Source organism: Tamandua tetradactyla (genome assembly GCF_023851605.1).
Source record: "Tamandua tetradactyla isolate mTamTet1 chromosome 22 unlocalized genomic scaffold, mTamTet1.pri SUPER_22_unloc_3, whole genome shotgun sequence".
NCBI lineage: Eukaryota > Metazoa > Chordata > Mammalia > Pilosa > Myrmecophagidae > Tamandua > Tamandua tetradactyla.
In genome coordinates this window covers 261284-274716 of record NW_027518253.1, presented here as the reverse complement: position 1 = coordinate 274716, position 13433 = coordinate 261284, and the positions used below count along the sequence as shown (strand labels likewise).

Here is a 13433-nt window from a genome sequence, read left to right as displayed (position 1 = left end):
TTATGGTTGTGGTGTGTCAGATAAAAAACAGCATTCCTGCCTTAGTTTTCAAATCCCCAGGAAAGAAAGAAAATTCTCTCATTGAGCCATGAAACTACATGTCACTTTGAATTAAATTTTATAAGATGTTACCTCAAAAAGACATATACTGGACTTCCGGAGAAGATGGCGGCTTAGTAAGACGCGTGGGTCTTAGTTCCTCCTCCAGAAAAGCAACTAAAGAAACAGAAACAATACGAAACAGCTCCTGGAGTCACGACAGAGACCAAAAAGACAGCGTACCCCATTCTGGAATGGCTGAACGGGCAGGGAGAATCCGCTGTGGTGAGATACCCGAGGGGCGCACGTTTTCCCGGCCGGGGTGGCTGGTGACTGGGGTCCCATCCACACACGTGGCTCCCCGGTCTGACTGGGAACGTTGGATAGCGGGGCCCTCCCGTCACGCTTGGCGTCTCGGGCCAGCTGGGCAATTTGGACCGGCACTCCCCCAAGCCGCTGCGGCCAGCGACCCCCGCCTCCACGTGCGGTTTCCCGGGCCGACTGCCCCGCAGACAGACGAGTGCCAGGAGCGCCACCTACTGGGCAGGAAAAGAAAAACAGAGCCCAGAGATTTCACAGAAAAACCTTTCAACCAGCTGGGTCCCACACCCAGGGAAATCTGATCAAATGCCCAGACACCAGCAGAAAATAATGGATGACACTCGGAAAATTGAAGATATGGCCCAGTCAAAGGAACAAACCAATAGTTCAAATGAGATACAGGAGCTGAGACAACTAATGCTGAATATACAAACAGAAATGGAAAAACTCTTCAAAAACCAAATCAATAAATTGAGGGAGGACATGAAGAAGACATGGGCTGAACAAAAAGAAGAAATAGAAAATCTGAAAAAACAAATCACAGAGATTATGGGAGTGAAGGACAAAGAAGAAAAAATGGAAAAAACAATGGATACCTACAATGGTAGATCTAAAGAGACAGAAGCTACAATTAGTGAACTGGAGGATGGAACATCTGAATTCCAAAAAGAAACAGAAACTATAGGGAAAAGAATGGAAAAACTTGAGCAGGGGATCAGGGAACTGAATGACAATATGAAACGCACAAATATACGTGTTGTGGGTGTCCCAGAAGGAGAAGAGAAGGGAAAAGGAGGAGAAAAACTAATGGAAGAAATTATCACTGAAAATTTCCCAACTCTTATGAAAGACCTAAATTTACAGATCCAAGAAGTGCAGCGCACCCCAAAGAGAATAGACCCAAAAATGCGTTCTCCAAGACATTTACTAGTTAGAATGTCAGAGGTCAAAGAGAAAGAGAGGATCTTGAAAGCAGCAAGAGAAAAACAATCTGTCACATACAAGGGAAACCCAATAAGACTATGTGTAGATTTCTCAGCAGAAACCATGGAAGCTAGAAGACAGTGGGATGATATATTTAAATTACTAAAAGAGAAAAACTGCCAACCAAGACTCCTATATCCAGCAAAATTGTCCTTCAAAAATGAAGGAGAAATTAAAACATTTATAGACAAAAAGTCACTGAGAGAATTTGTGACCAAGAGACCAGCTCTGCAAGAAATACTAAAGGGAGCACTAGAGTCAGATACTAAAAGACAGAAGAGAGAGGTATGGAGTAAAGTGTAGAAAGAAGGAAAATCAGATATGATATATATAATACAAAAGCCAAAATGGTAGAGGAAAATATTATCCAAACAGTAATAACACTAAAAGTTAATGGACTGAATTTCCCAATCAAAAGACATAGAATGGCAGAATGGATTATGACCCAGCAATACCTCTGCTAGGTATCTACTCAAAGGACTTAAGGGCAAAGACACAGATGGACATTTGCACACCAGTGTTTATAGCAGCATTATGTACAATTGCAAAGAGATGGAAACAGCTAAAATGTCCATCAACAGACGAGTGGCTAAACAAACTGTGGCGTATACCTACGATGGAATATTATGCAGCTTTAAGACAGACTAAACTTATGAAGCATGTAATAACATGGATGGACCTAGAGAACATTATGCTGAGTGAGTCTAGCCCAAAACTAAAGGACAAATACTGTATGGTCCCACTGATGTGAACCGACATTCGAGAATCAGCTTGGAATATATCATTGGTAACAGAGACCAGCAGGAGTTAGAAACGGGGTAAGATAATGGGTAATTGGAGCTGAAGGGATACAGACTGTGCAACAGGACTAGATACAAAAACTCAAAAATGGACAGCACAATAATACCTAAGTGTAATGTAACTAGGTTGAAACACTGAATGAAGCTGCACCTGAAATATGGTTTTTTGTTTGTTTGTTTGTGTGTTTCTATCTTTTGTTTTTGTTTTTTTCTTTTTCCTTTTTATATATATATACTTTTTTATTAGTATTATTATTTTAATTCTCTATATTAACATTCTATATCTTTTTCTGCTGTTTTGCTAGTTCTTTTCCTAAATCGATGCAAATGTACTAAGAAATGATGATCATACATCTATGTGATGATACTAAGAATTACTGAGTGCATGTGTAGAATGGAATGATTTCTAAATGTTGTGTTAATTTCTTTTCTTTTTTTTGATTAATAAAAAAAATTTAAAAAAAAGACATATACTATAAGATGCAATTTCAAATAGTAGAAAGTATATGCTTTGGGTTAATGTTCAAAAAAATGAAAATACATAAAACTATCATGGTAAATAATGTCAAGTCTACATGAAGGAAAAGTCTACAGTGTGGTTAAAATCCATTTTTCATTATTTCCTGAAAAGAAGAAAGATAACACAAAATTTATGAAAGTCAGAATGCAAAATTATATATATATATAGAAACGTTGGAAACAATGGAAGTATACAAGTAATATGAGAATATGAACTGTCTCGTCCAGTTGGTAGTTCTTTGAAAAATGTGATATTTGCATGGAAGTTTTAATTTTCTCTGTCCCTTCCCATAAAATTTCAGCTAAAATTATCCATTTCATAAAGGAGTGAAAAATGAGTATTTGTTTGTAAATTGATATTTAGTAACTACTGAAAATGAGATACTAAAATACATTACAAGCTTAATATTGTATAGTTTTATGAAAATGTATCTCTTTTAGCCATATTTTGAGCATATATTCACATTGCTTATAAAGATATTTTAAGATATGCTTTTTCCTCCTTTTCAGAACTACCCCTTCTGTTGGGACTACTTTTTTTGAGAGAAAATTCACAAGGAACTAAATGTTCTCTATATATCTTCTTATAACTGAGTGGACACTGTGCTATAGTCTTACAATAAATACCGCTTATATTTTGGAGTCATGTCTTAAGTTACATAGTCTTTGAAGTTTGGGCAAAATTTTGCATATGACTGCTCATACAAATTTAAGCTAGCGTTGCACCATGTGTGTGTCACCCCCTGAATATTGGCTCTGGTGGGGGGAACACCTTTCCTGTGGAAATAGTTTCAGTTCTGGACTATAAAGCAGAATATGAAAATTGATTTTATTCTTTTGTGTATAAATCAGTAAAACTGGCAGCCAGTGTGCCAAATTTTCTTGATGAATCTCAGGAGATGAATTAAGCTGATAATAATAGTTTAGACTCAAGGAATTATCTGAATCTTGATTTGTGTAGATTTGTAATCTATTTGCAATAATAATGAAATCAGATGGCTTTTGCAGTTTTCCCATGTGTACCTAGGCTACCCAACTCCCTTTCCTCCATACACATTCAGTATTTATTTAATTTTTTAAGCTGGCATTGACACATTACAAAAACACTTTGTTGCACCAAATTTTAAAATTTTTACATGGAGTATGTTTTTTCCTAAAGGAAACTAAAGGTAAATTTTTATGTTCTGCCTTAAATGCTCCTATAGCACATAGAGAGTAAATCTTTTATATATTTGTAATACATGAAAAACAAATCTGACTGCAAATTCTTTCTTTTTTATCATAAACCATGGACAAAGTTTTTGGCTCAAATTTTGTACCATAAGTTAAGTTTGAACTTGTTTCCATTAACTGATATAAATGTATTTCTGTAAGCATAGTTATGTTGAGATAAACTTTTAAACATACCTCCAAAAAGGAATATCTTGAAACAGAGATCTAGTCTCACAACTGGAGGATTAAACCCAAAGTGAACAGAAGAAAGGAAATAACAAAGATTAGAATATACATAAATTAAATAGAAAATTAAAAATTAGAGAGTATAAAAAAATATAGAGAGGCAAACTCCTCAACAAAATACTAGCTGAGGCCAAAAGAACATGAAAATAATTATATAAAATTATTAAGTTAGATTTACTCCATGTATTCAAGAGAACATCAGCATGAGAAATCCACTTAATGTAATACATGGCATTAATAAATGAAAAGTGAAAATAACACACGATCACATCAATTGAAGCAGAAAAGGCATATAGCAATTATTAATGAAAAATCTTAGAAAATTTAAAATAGAAAGAAACTTTCTCAACAGATAAAATTCATATATGAAAAGAAAATCATTAACATCATACTCAATTGTGAAAGACTGAAAGCTTTACCTCCAAGATCTGGGGGAAAAAAGGATGTTAATGATTCCTGGTGCTTGCCCATGCAAAAAAATTAAAAAGAACTGATGATTTAAAACAAACAAACAAACAAAAAAGGATGCTAACTTTCACCACAGGAATGAAACATTGTTCTGGAAGTTTTGATAAGAGTAATTTAAAAAGAACAATAAATAAAAGGCATCTAAATTAGGAATCAGGTAGAAAAATTATTTCTGTTTGTAGGTGACTTGATTCTAGTATAGAGAAAATTCTGAAAACTTCATCAAAAAGCTATTAGAGTGTTGTATGAAAGGAGAGAAGGTTAGCACTCCCCTTGACAAGGATGGAAGAGGCCCTCGGGCCTGCACAACATGCATACGGTTAAGGCATTGCCACCTACTTCGTGGCATCTAACCATCGTAAAAAAAAAAAAAAAAAAAAGCTATTAGAACCAATAAATGAATTCATCAAAGTGATAAGGTATATCATCACTACCCAACAATCAATAATATTTCTCTATACTAATAATGAACACTCTGAAGAGGGAAACAAGGAAAGATTTCCATTTATAATAGCAACTAAAAATATCAAATATCTAGGAATAAATATAACATAAGATATAAAGGACTTATACATGGAAAACTACAGAATATTACTAAAAGAAACAAAGACCCAAATAAATGGAAGAATATTTCATGTCCATAGAGTGCAAGCCTGAATATTAGTAAGATGTCAATTCTACCCAAAGCAATTTGCACATTCAACACAATCTCAATAAATTCCGAAAGCCTTCTTTGAAGAAATGGAAAAGCTAATTATCTCACATGGAAGAGGTAAAGGCCTCAAAATGTCAGAAATCTCTTGTAAAAGAAGAAGTTGGAGGGCTTAATATTCCCAATTTTAAAACTTATCAAAAAGTCACAAAAAAAAAACACAAAAGAGCATGTTGCTGTCCCAAGGACAGTCAGAATTGCAAACTAAGAGTACAGAAATAGACCACTTGTCTATGAGTCAATGATTTTTGAAAGAGCTGTAAAATTGTCTCAATAGGGAAAGAATAGTTTCATTAACAAATTGTGAGGGAAAACTGGATATACAAATGCCAAAGAATGAAAGTGGACCTCTACCTCATACCATATGTAAAAATCAGCTCTAAATGGAACCAAGACCCAATATAAAATCCAAAACTCCTGGAAGAAAATGTAGGACTTTGTGTTTGCCTATGCTTTCACACTTAAAACATGAGTAAGAAAGAAAAACTACATAAATGAGTCTCATCAAAATTTAAAACTTTTGTGCATTAGGGCCCTTTAACATGAAAGTAAAAAGAAAACCTATAGAATGAGAGGAAATATTTGGAAACCATATTTTTCATAATGATTTAATATCCAGAGTATGTGAAAAATCCTACAACTTAACAACAGGATAATATGGTCCAATTAAAAATGAGCAAACTACAGGAATAGTCAATTTTTTAAAAGAAGATATACAAATGGCTAAAAAGCAGAAGAAAAGATGCTCAATATTTTTATCTGTTAGGGAAATCCTAATCAAAACCACTACGATAAACTTTTCACATCCTTTAAAACAGCTGCTATTAAAAATGGAAAATTACTACAGTTAGGTTGTGGAGGAATAGGATCACTCATTCTTTGTTGATGGAAATATAAAATTTTGCAGCTGTTCTGGAAGACAGTTTGGCAGTTCCTCATAAAATTAAGTATAGATTTACCTTATGACCTGCCAATCTTATTTCTAGGTATACACCCAAAGTAATTGAAAGTAGGTGCCCAAACAGATATTTGCACTCCCATATTCATGGGGGTATTAGTCACAATTTCAAAAAGTGGAGGCAGCCCTATGATCATCAACTAATAAATGGACAAACAAAATATTGTATATATATATACAATGGGACATTAATTGTAATATGGAATGAGGTTCTGATAAATGCAACAGCATTGACAAAATTTGAAGACATCATGTAGAATGAAATAGGCCATATACAGAAGGGAAAATATTATAATTTCATTGGTATGAAATAATTAGAATAAGCAAAAGCAAAGGGTCAGCAACTAGGATAAAGGTTACCAGTTCCTGCGGAATTAATACTTAAGTTACACAGATTTTCTAATTACGATGAAGGGGACATTTTATTTACAGATGGTGGTGATGCTAGCACAACATTGTGAACATGATTAAAAACCCTATATAGTGCATTTTTCTATGGTTAAAAGGGGAATTTTTCATTTCATATGTTACTAGAAAAAAGTTAAAAGAACAAAAGTAAACCAAAACAACCTAGGAGTGTACACCACAAAGGATTCATAAAATAAACCATGGACAATCAATAATTGTATGACTATAACAATATTTATTTCATTAATATTAACAAATGTATATTTTTATACAGAACATATAATACAAGGTGTAATAATTGTGGCATGTGGCACTCTATATTTTCTGCATGAATTTTCTGTAAATGTATAAATTCTCTAATAATAAAATGGCGTGAAGGAAAGGCACAATAGAAGATACATACACTTCTCTCTTAAATATTCTTGTTAGTGATTGAATTTAGCCTTGAACCTGCCATCTGGGTAAAACATACTTATAATATGTCTGCCTTGAATGGGGATAGTTTCTTGAAATTCATATGCTGTGCAGTTTCTTTAAGAAAACTTAAAAAGAAAGCTCTGAAAATGAAATCTTATATGATTGTGACATGTGTTGTTTCCCAAATATATCAGCAGCAAGATTACTATGAAAGCTTAAAACCTACAAAGGTATAGGAGCATAAGTGTCAGCAATTTGGCTCTGGAGCAGGATAGCTGGGTTCTGAATCTTGGGCATTAAAAAAAACTCTAAGGGAGGGAGAGAAGGAGGAACACAGGGAAGAAAGAAAGAATAAAAGAAAAAAGGAAAAAGTGAGAGAGAAAGAAAGAAATTTGGAAGTGTCCACCAAGGTTGAGATTCTACTTTTCAGAGAGGGTGTGGCTGTAGTCCACTGAATGGCAGAGGAAGTTCACTGAGGTGCTGCAGCCTGAGCCTTGTTAATAGGAAACTGTCATCTTGGATGCTGTTTTATTTTTCGAAAGGAGCCATAGCAGGAGTAGAGCTCCCCAGCAGCCTTCTGCAATTGTGTGGGGGGAATTCACTGGGAGTGAACACCATTGTGTGCCTCACATGCCAACCAGTTGCCAGAGAAGCAAACACACTGAGCAACCTGGGTGAGAACTACCTTCCTTTTGTAGTGTCCCTTCAATGCTCTCTACTGAGAAAGTAAAATTTCACAAAATGACTGTATTTGTGGGTTTAACTTTTTAATTCCACCAATTTGTGTTTTCTATATTTTGAGTTAATTACTTATAAATTTAGAATTGTTATATCTTACTGGTGAAAATAGATCATTTAAAATATTATTCATGATCATTATTAATATTTTTGCAGTTATATATTTCTGTTGATATTAAATATAATAGAAATGCCTTATTTTAGCTTCTTTTTGCATGATATTTCTTCACATTTTACCTTAACATTGTCTCAGCAATTAACATATAGGTAGACAAAATTCTAAAATTATATACAAGATTTGAACAAGAAATTGGTTTTACAGGTACCAATGGATTTTTTAAATTAGTGATGCATGAAACTTCAAATAAGTATTAATATCAAAATGACTCAATAATGCCGGTTAAATTCTGTTCACAATGTGATACACAATTATCATATATAAATGGAAATTAATAACAATGAGTAAACTAAAATCCCCCACATATTTAGAATTAAAATATAAATATCACAGAGTTTAGATGAGAAATCATAAATTTAAAAGATATTTGGATTAATTTCAAACTGCTATATATCAAAATATGCTGGTCACAACAAAATAAATAAATAAATAAATAAATAAAAGGATTAAGGGCAAGTTTACAGCCTATAAGTCATGATTTAGAAATAAAGTAAAGCTGGAAATCAAGGATCTAAATATCCATCACAAGAATTTTCCTAAATTAATAGAAAGCTAAACATAGAGGAGATAAATATAAGGAAAAGGAAAAGTCAAATTGTTATAGAAGGAAACCAGTATAAATATAAAGGATGAATGGAAGCAAAGATAGATTCTTTGAATAGAGCCCTAAACTTGATAAGTGTATGTGTACACTGTTCCAGAAATATGAGAGGCACAAATGCCAGCATCATAAATTGGGAGACTCATAATTAAATATTTTTCAAATGTTAATAAGATCATATTAAAATGATGCCAATTTATTTGGAAAACTAGATGAAATGAACATATTTTTAGGAAAAACTTTACCAAATATGATAAAAGAAGAATTAGGTAACTGAATTTAAGATTCAATTCATAATTTAAATTCAGAATCATGAACATTCTTACAAAGAAAACATTAGGCCCAATGGCTTCTCAATAAATTCAACAAAACATTTTAGCAAGGATGAAATGGTAGAGCTGGTTCTGCCAGAAAATGAGTTATTATAAAAATACTGTGCATATGGAAAGGAGCAAAGGACCTATATTGACAGAGCTGAAAAAGTTCCAGAAGTTTACATATTATTTGCTTGAAATGCAACAAGATTTGCCCTGAAGCAAAATTAGGGTTTGGGTGGTATATGGTATTTTCAGTACACCCAGATATGTAATTTGCATATATCTATATAGAAAAAAACCTAATGCCTCTTTCATATTCTATACAAAATCAATTACACATGGTTTAAGTAAAACAATAACAAAGTTTCTTTAAACAGAACACAAAATTGACAATGAATAAAGGAAGAGAGGTTAACTGAACCAAAAGTACATTAAAAAATGTTGTTCACTGGAAAGGACACATTTAAGGGATGAAATGGTAGTACATAAAATGAGAGATGATACTTACCACATATAACCAGCCAATTCCACATATCTAGAAAACATAATGTCCTATGAAAATAAGAAAAAGACAGAAAAACTAGACAAAAGGACATTCAATACTACATCAGAAATTGTAAGTGGTCAATAAATGCACAGAAAATCTTTCAATCTCATTAGAAACCATGCAAGGACATATTAAATGCTCGATTCAATATCATATAGAAATCCATATACAAGGATTTAATAAATGATACACTTAAAATGTCTAATTAATGAAAAAATATGAAATACTTTCAAAGTGCCTGTGGAATTATTTTTGTCCTTTGATGGATAAGATATATATTACAATGGATAAGATATATATTACAATATAAATTAGAAACAATCTTGAGATGGAATAACTTCTTAAAAGAGAAAACAAAACCTTGAAACAATTTAAACACACTCATGTGTGTTTGTGTGTATATGTGTGTGAGATATAAACAGGTTCTACAATGAAGGGCGATATTTCAATGAATCTTACATCAGAATATCAAATTCTACTTCATAAGATTCCCTAAATTTAGTACAATGTAACATTTGTGACAGATGACATTTATTGATTTTTCAAACATATGAAAAACTAAGACAAATGTGTAAGAAAAAATGAACACATAGATTTCAAAGTATGCTAAAAGGCAATTAAAAATATTTCATATGCATTTATGTTAATATTAAATATTTTTAAAAAACTGAAAACTGGATGAACTATCTCCAAACTATAAATTGGGATACTATTTAGAATTGTTTATTTGATATATGAATAAAATATCTTGCCAATCTATACGCCCAATGATGTAGAAATTCTATTCCTGGATAGTATTCTTTGAAAATGATATATTTAGACAAAGATAAAGGTTACAAAATCAATTATGCACAAATATTTACAGAATACTGAAAGCTATCTCAATGCCTAGAGCAAGGAATCATTTTAAGTTCATGATGTTACCTTGGATAAGGCCTGGAAATCCATTTAAATCAGACAGTATGAAAATATATACTGATACAGGAAATTTGTGTATAAAAATGCAAATTATGAAATGATTTTAAATTCTAGAATAGCATCAAATATGTATATGTGATGTAGTAGGATGTAAGATTGGTTTCTGTCATTCTGATGGTTTATTTTACATTTATTTTACCCTGTGTTTCATTTTTTAATTTCTATGCATTTGCTTAAGAGCACAGATATTATTAAGATTAATGAGAAAGTAATTATTAGTGTTATCAAAAAAGGAATATCAAAGAATAGAAATCATTTAAAAGATACTTAAAGCCTTCTCATGTGGATTTCAATAAAATTTCCTAGCAAACTAACAATTGGCTATCAATGAAAATTATGTTACATGAAAATAGGATTCATGGCCATTCCAGCTGTTTTTCTATTTAAGCATAACAAAATTTGCAGAGATATGCAAAAACCATTAAAAGTTATTGGAATTGTTTAAAGCTACAGAGAACTTTCAATCTCCTGCTTACTGAGCTCTTTAAATGTTTCAGAAAGTTTTCCAACTCATACAAACTTTTCCTCAATTTTGCAACTTATTAAAAAATAGAAAATTGCATATACAGTTGAGTGGCCACACAACCAACCTTATTCTCCTTTCCTTCCCATCTGTGCTTATATGATCTTGATGAACTGCTAAAACCTTTTTTAACTCAAATTTTTAAAGTGATATAGCTCACACACATGCTAAAGCATATACAATTCTGTGTGGCTTATAATAAATTTAGAAAGTTGTGCAACCATTGCGACTATCTAATTCAAAAACATGCTCATTACCCCATAAAGAAACTCTGTAATACTAAGTAACTCTACACTCTCTTGTTCCCTATCCCCTGGCAACCAATAACATTTATTTTATATAAAATTTCCTAATTTGGAACATTTTATATAAAATGAATCATATGCATAATAGACTTTTGTGTCTAGATTTCTTTTCACTTAGCATAGCATATTCATGGTACATTTGTATTGCAGCAGGTATCAATGTTTCATTCCTTCATATTGCTGTTAATACCATATTTGCTATCAGTTCACAAATTGATGGATATTTAGGTGTTTTATCTTTCTGGTCATTATGACTCATACCACTATAAAAATATACAAGCACCCATGAACACACACTTGCTGATAATTTTACTGATAAAACTAAATTTATAGGGTGGTGCAACAGTGGCTCAGTGTCAGAATTCTTGCCTGCTATCCCAGAGACCCAGATTCAATTCCTGGTGTCTGCCCACACCAAAAAACAAACAAAACAAACTAACTAAATTTATAGATAGATTTGGCCAGTGTTAATATATTTACAGTATGGAATCTTCCATAATCTTTTCCTTCTTTTTCTACACAACTTTTCTATTTCTAAAATATTTGACTTGATAAAACACTTCATGAACTGAAACTCTTACCACCATATTTTTTGTTGTTGAAGTAAGGACTCTTTTGTTACAGGTTTAGCTAATATAATATCCAAATGTTTGCTTATTGCTTTTGCTCTTGAATGACAACTTGATTGAGGTTAATATTACTAGAATGCACATTACCCAAAAATTTTTAAATGAGACTCCATGGACATCTGGATTTAAGTGTTGATACATTTATGCATCTCCATGGATATGAAAGCTGTTTTTTCTGCTGTTGCCTGTAAATATCTTTCCTTATTATTCAAATTCAATAAACAAGTCACATCTTGTTAAATGTCAATTATTACTTGACAATTTCCCTTTATATGCTGACCAATTTTTCCTGTAATTTTGGATTTTGGCCCCATCACAATGAATAATGTATTTTTTATAATTAATTGATCTGATAGATCTGTTGCTTTAATAAAATTCATTATCATCATGTTGGATAATTTCTCTCTATCTGTACTAGTGGCATCTTCTTTTACATCCATTTTATACCTTTATTCCCACATTTCATCATGATTATGTTGGTGCAGGCTACTGTCAGCAGTCACCTTGATTTCTGGTGATGACCCATTGACGCTTCCGTCTTTCTGTTCTTTTCAGGTCTATATGAGTCTCCTTGCTTTCCCTCTACTTCTCCTAGCCAGGATATGGATAACAGGAATTGCTGATTATTATTGGCATTTAGTTCTATTTCTTTTTGTTTAGAAATATCATATATGCCTTCTCATCGATTTTGATGGGAAATATATGATTTTTACTTTTTAAGGTTATTTTAATCTATTTTATGAGAAAATTCTTAAACTCTGCCACCATTGCTGCCAGTTCTCAGAATTCATCCTTTGTCTGAAAGATAGCTGTGTTTGTTAAACAATGCATTTGAAATATTATTTTAATTAGCTTTTTGAAGAAATCAAGATGGACTTTGTTTTTGCTTTTTTAATTGTTTTAATTGCTTTAATCTTCTCTTTCACTTTCCAATCCTTTGATTCCAGTATGATGTGACTATAAAGACACTTTTTAATTTACTGTGCTTCTTTAAACTAAGGATTGTTTTTAAACATTTTAAACCTGCCTATTTTGTATGGTGCTTTTATCTGCACTCTATACACATCTTCTGCTGCTTGCTGAAGTTCTTTGCCCTTTGCTCATTGTGAATGGTTTCCTTATCTATTTGCTAAGAATAAATATGAGCTATATGTTTGAATTTAAACTTTAGGAACCTTCAGAAGCCTGTACCGTGGTGATTTGAGTTGGTTTCTACTTCTGCTAGGGGCACACTTTGGATCCATTTTAGTGCTCTTTCACTCATTAGAATTCTCATACTGAGAGTATGGTATAACTCAGATGTCAGATATATGAGAAAAGGGCTACAAATATGTATTATTAAAGATGGCTTTTGATAATAATTAAATTTCCACCAAGTTCCAACAAAAACTAATTTAGTTTTTTATTCACATGGGTGTCATCCAAAATTTTCTAAGTCTTTCTTCCCAACTGAAGATAGTTTTTTAATACATGACCTTACTGAAAACATGTGGAGTGGTATTAAGTTCAACTCTTCCAGTTAGTCAGGTTGAA

At 32.4% G+C, this 13433-nt stretch overlaps 1 non-coding gene across 1 annotated transcript; it reads left to right on the top strand.

Annotated features, from left to right (window-relative positions):
• Positions 1–4827: 4827 nt before the first annotated feature.
• On the top strand, positions 4828–4954 carry LOC143673017 (U6atac minor spliceosomal RNA). Its single transcript, XR_013170143.1, has one exon. It is a non-coding gene; the product is annotated as a U6atac minor spliceosomal RNA (small nuclear RNA).
• Positions 4955–13433: the final 8479 nt, after the last annotated feature.